Source organism: Natator depressus, chromosome 17 (assembly GCF_965152275.1).
Source record: "Natator depressus isolate rNatDep1 chromosome 17, rNatDep2.hap1, whole genome shotgun sequence".
In the NCBI taxonomy this organism is placed as follows: Eukaryota; Metazoa; Chordata; order Testudines; family Cheloniidae; genus Natator; species Natator depressus.
The window spans coordinates 15,972,874-15,978,931 of NC_134250.1; positions in this window are offsets into that span (position 1 = coordinate 15,972,874).

Genomic DNA, 6,058 nt, shown 5'->3' on the forward strand with positions numbered 1-6,058 from the left:
CGTGCTGTACAATTGGGCATTAAGGAGCAGAGGTGCATTTGGTCCCCACTGAATAAACAGCGAAGCATTTGTAAATGGATCCTTAACGTGTCGCTTTGCCTTAGTCATTTAGTGCATTTAAAACTGACAACAAAACCGTTCAGTGACGCGCCATTGCACGAGTTACCTGGTAGTGTGAGCCCAGCCGCCTGCCATTGTCATGCCATCTTTTAACTTCAGGCCTGATCCTGCCTCGCTGAAGTGAATGGGAATCAGATGGGACCTTAAGGTCAACGTTTTCAAAGTACCTGAGGTGATGTCCACACTAGCAATGCTTCACCGGTACAGGAAGACCAGTATACGATCCCGGCAAAGTGCTCCAGTGTGGATGCAGCTATGCAGGCTAAGCTGCTCTGGGTGCTGGTGTAGGAAAACCACCCCCCCAGGAGCAAAACAAGCTTTACTAGCAGCTTTGCCAGTACAGCTGCCTCTTCGGTACAGGCTTCAGCTGGCACAGCTGTGTCGGCCAGGGATCACACCTCTTCACACCTGACTGACATAACGATGCTGGCAGAAGTCTGCAGTGTAGACCTGGCCTGAGTGATTTAGGAGCCAAAACCCCATTTTCAGAAATGACTTTGACACTTAGTAATCCAAGTCCCACTGATTTTTCCATGAGACTTATGCTCTGACGTGCCCGTGGCACTGCTGAAAATGGGACTTAGGCCCTTCGACTCTATTCCCCCCCCTTTACACATACCCATACTCTCATGCACACACATACGGATGTGTATATGGCTGTATTTGAGTATACAAAACACATATTCGTATATGCACATGTACACGCTCTCACAAACTTTGGCACCAGTTAACAACTTGATGCAGGTGGGTTGTTGCTCCTAAAGCTGAAGGCCAGATTTTGCCCTTTGGAAGATCCCATAGTGTATGTGTGACTTTTCTGAAGATGTGTGTGCAACGTAAGAGTCGTGCGAGCTACTTGATCTGCTGCTGCCTTTCATGTCACCACGGCTGTCAGTGCAGGAGGTTCCTATCTGCACATTTTGATACTTAGGCCAAACGTGATCTTTTTTTTTCCTCAGTGCATGCTTAGCATTTATGTATTTCTTTTCTTTCGCCTTCAGCCATAGAAGTGGCTGTTTTCCCACTGGCCATGTTAACTGTGAACCGTGTTGTCTGACAGATCGTCTACACTGGAGTGGAATGTCAGGATCCCAGCATTGTCTTCTCCTGAAGAGCATCACTCAGTGGAGGGGAACATCGAAAACATAAGAAGTGTGGGAAAGAGGCATCTCCCCTGGAAACCTTGTCCCTCCATTCAAGGTAGAGATGACTTGAAAAGAGACATGGGGTAAAATTTTCAAGTGTGCCTCTAAGTCTCATTGACTTTCAATAGGACAGAGGGCTGGTCTACGTGGGGAAAAGCCTGGAGTAGCTAGTGCCGATTAGCTAGTGCACCCTAACCTGCACACAGGCACTCTTGGGGCAGGGTAAGAGTGTTCACATGGGGAGTTCGTGTGCTTTAATTCACACCCTGGCTATCTCCGCACTAGCTTCCCCGTGTAGACAAGCTGGGAAGCTCTTACATCGTATAGGGAACTTTTGAAAAGGTTACCCATGCAACCAACTGCCCTCTAGCAGCTAAATATCCAAGTAGGTCCAAAGGCTTTATTGGCTGCAAGAGACCTGGAGGCATCCCTCTCTGCTTGCACAGATAGCTAGAATGAGCTATAACCTTGCAGAGCTCTTTCTGCCACTCCTGGAACCAGACTAGGGAAATAGCAAAATTAATTCCCCATCTAAACACCCTGGTCCTAAAAGCAGCTCACCTTTTTTGTTTTGAGTCATTAAATTGTTCTCATCATATCCACAGTGAGACTTTAAGGCAGACCATAAAATATTTTGCACCAAATTCAGAGATGCCGAAGGACCTTGCAGCGGTCACACTATGTTGTACAGGATGGACACACAGGAATTTCACTCAGATCTTCATGGTCCTAAAAGCACAGGTCATCACTACATGAGCTAATAGAGAATCTTCATTAACTGTTAGCAGTATAGAGCCTATGAAACATGCTTGAGTAGTTCTGAGTCCCTTTAGTAGAAGACAGTGATGCAGTCTCATGACCGGTTATATTTAAATAAGCACAGATGGTAGGATTTGGTCTGAAATGTATCCACTTGAACAAAAATTACAGATCCCTCAATAAAATAAGAATTGATTTGTTTGTCAGGTCTAAAGCTCTTCCGGTCAGGGACCATAGCGTCTCCTGTGTTTGCAGAGTGCCTAACAGAATGAGGCTCTGGGTGCTACCTCGATACAAATAATAAGAAATATATTTGCTAAGAAGAGGCTTGGGGAAAGAGTCCAAACTAACAAATCAGGCCTGATCTACTGTATTTTAGGACTTCAATGACTGGTAGAAACTCCTAGTTTTGTTGCAGCTTAGTTCGAGCACTCTGCAGTATGCTTATAAAAATAAGAAGATGGGAAGTCAAACCAAAGCAGGTCTATTTTTGAGGTCTTCAAGTTCTAGTTCTCAGAATCATTTGGATCAATGGGGAGGCAAGATATAGTTGGTCTGAGTGTTGAGCGTGCCTAAAATAATCCTGGCTTTACAGGATGTAATATATTTCATTTACAGTGACATGGTTTATTAACGCACTCCAGACCATATTTTGCCCTCCGACAGCCCCACTATGAGGTCAGGGATATTGCCTGAATCTAGCTAAGGGTGGAGCATGAGCCGTCCCAGTAGGATTTGCAGGTATGGAAGTGCAGAAATGTATAGCTGGAGCGGAGCACAAATGAAATAGTCCTCCTGCCTGGGTAGCAGTCATTTTAATAACAATCCTGCAGCTGACGTTACTCAGTTCCCATGCCCCAGCTGATTCGCCATGGGCTGCGTGAGTCAAGGAGACTAAATTCCGCTCACCCTCAGAGATCGGCCATGTGCTGTACAGTATCTGTTGTAGGAATAGCTGAAGGACTTGAGCTTATAGGGCTATCAGCCCATTGTCTTACCCAAGGATTAAATTCAGCTGCGCGGACCCTGGGGTAGCACAAGCCAGGATTTGGATTTTCAAAACCAACTGATGTCTTTGGGCTCTTCAAGTTGTTGGTACAGTGTAGTATTAATGGTTAATAACTGTATCACTGGACAATCCAGATTGGGGCCCCGTTGTGCTCGGAGCTGTACACGCACAGGGGGAACTGTGTTTCCTGCCCTGAAGAGTTTTCACTCTATTTTCAGCCAAAGCTGATAGCACAATGGTATTTGTAAGGCAAATGACTCGTGCTAATCAATGCGAATCAAGTAGGTTATTCTTGTTCTAATTTAAGATGCTCCCGATGTGCCTTCCCTGTTCTCCCTCTCCTACCCCCTCCCCTTTACTGCAGGTATATTTATGGCTGTCTAATTTGCTACTTTGAAGGACGAAGTGCTGCAGAGATTCCTTCCATTGTACTACTTCTCAGTTCCCTACCGTGGGACTAGATTGTTAATTATTCTGACAGCTGTGTTCCTAAACAGATGTAATCCGTCATGGGAGGGGGGGAATGTAAACTTTACAACCCCTGGGTGCTTCCAACAGGAAAAATCTTTCCGATTTTCCTCGTATCCAACAGTTTTAAAAGGTTGATCCTGCATGGGACAGTAGAGGATAATAGAAGAATATTGAAAATCAGGCATTTTAGTTACTGAGTGGGTGGACGACTGAAGGAAAGAAAAGGAATCCTCTGGAGACATGTTTATAACACATACCTGCTACAGGATACGGGATTTACAGGAGGATATAAAGCCTGATCTATAATCATGGCCTGGAGCTTGTGCTGTGGCGGAAAGTGCTGCAGGGAGATGCAATCTGAACAGCGTTCTCTGTGATGTGGGGAGGGGACCGTGCGTGTGCAAATCAAGAGTGGCATGTCTCAATTCAGCAAGATGCTAGGAAAGGCATTTGCCTTCTATCCACAAAACATCACCCGAGCCATCAGCTAATGCCGCCCTAGCCAGAGTTGGCAGAGAGGATGCCAACAGGCCTAAAGGGGAAAGCGCCATTACAAAGGACCCACCAGTCTGCAGCAAGAAAGGGGATTTCTCTTTCCAGGTTAGTTTTCTTTTATTGTGCACTTTTAACTCCTTTGCCTGTTAATACGCTGTAGCGGAGGGGAGAACTTCTTGCTTTGTTCAAGTTTAACCCATAATTGGTACCATAGATGCCATGACTCAGCTGTTCATTCTAGTCTGAAGAGCGTACGCTGGCTTGTTACAAATGCACCCCCTGAAAACTAGAGCGGAAGCCAGGTTGTCTAGAGGTTAGACCAAGGGATGGGGAGTCACCAAGGGATGGGGAATTCCTGGTTCTGTCACCTACAGACTGTGTGACCATGAGTTAGTCACTCAGCCTCCATAGGCTGCTTCCATATCTCACAAGGGCATTGTCAAACTTCATTCATTAGTGCTTTAAGATCCTCCATTGAAAGGGACTATAGATGTGCAAAACTATGGTGTTCTGTTATTAAGCAAATCTCTGAACTTCAGCCTGGAATCAACACAGATATATGCAGTGACTTCAACTCATAGGTCCTGCCCAAATCGCACTGCAAATTTTATAAAGATATAATTACATCCTTTATGTGTCCCAATGAGTTTATTTTGAGCTTGAATAGCTGGAAGATCAACTCAGTCAGTTGCAGCTTCAGCACTAACCATTAAAGGCATCACTTCAAGGAGCACAGGGTTTAAAAGTTTAACCAGACTCCCTCAGTTCATTGAAGTCTGGTTTTCTTGGAGCAACACTTTTAAAAAGATTCCTCCCCATACCTTCCCCCGTCTCATATGAGGAAAAACTTGCTTCTAACAGAATTTTAACAAACATCTTTTTTAAAAAAAACAAAATGACCATATTTTACAGAAGTGTGTCTGCGTGAAATTCTTCCCTGAGAGTTTCTTAGATACCTGCACTGAAGAATTTACTGTAAAGCTTTTGGGATGCAATGGATCTGATTGATGTGTGTGTAAATTTAGTGGGCAAGGTGCCGCAAATCAACAGCACTGGGAAATGATGCCCTGGTCTTCCACAGAAGAGTTCACACAGCATGAGGAGCAGCAATAAGAGTGGTATCAAGCCACTCTCATTTAGAGACACTGCCTCATTATTATTTTGTTTGTCTTCATGTTTATAGTAGCTGGTAGATTAAGGCCCCATCATGCTATGTGCTATGCAAACTCATAGTAAGAAACAGGGCCTGCTCCAAAGTGCATAGAGTGTAGGTGTAGACAGCCTCAGATAAAAGTAGTATGACATTTCCTGTTATGCAAATGGAGAAACTGAGGCACAGAGTGATTAAGTGACTCGCCCGGGGTGTCACAAGAAGTCTGTGGCAGGGCCAGGAGTTGAATCCAGGACTCCTGAGGCCCACTGTGCTGCTTTAACCACAAGACCACTCTTCCTCACTACCTCAGGGCCATTCAATGGCTGATGAGCATGCCTGTTTGGATAAATACTGGTTTAAGTGAGGTTGACACCTGTCCACTAGAGATGAGTCTGAAACCATCAATCCATTTCACACAGGCCAACACACCTGGGTGAGAAGGTAACAGCTCTCATTCCCATAGACCTGCAGGTAGTGACCTGAAGGTAGCATGAGCTATAATCTCTGTGAGCCATCCAGGTGGGTACAAGTCTGATCTCACTGATTCAGGGCCAAGCTCACAACTGCAGTCAAGGGGCAGTGAAGAGGAAGTGGCAGGGCTACGCCCTCTCTCTCCCCCCCTAAGGAAAGGCTTCTCTCACTCTAGAACACTGGGGTTTGTTTGCACTGTCTCCACATCCATGACTGCGTTAACCAGAAACACCAAAGAAGCTCTTAGAGTATTTAGAGCCCTCATCGCTCTTTTCCAAGCACATTAGACCCAAGAAAAGCCCCACTGCATCTTAGCTGCCCAGTCCTGTGGCCCCCTGTGATGTTTGCCATCCTTTGTCCTCCCTTCTCCTGCGTGGCACAAGGGGGCTGGGTCAGCTGTGAAAGGTGTTTCACAAAGATGGATCTGTGTTTATC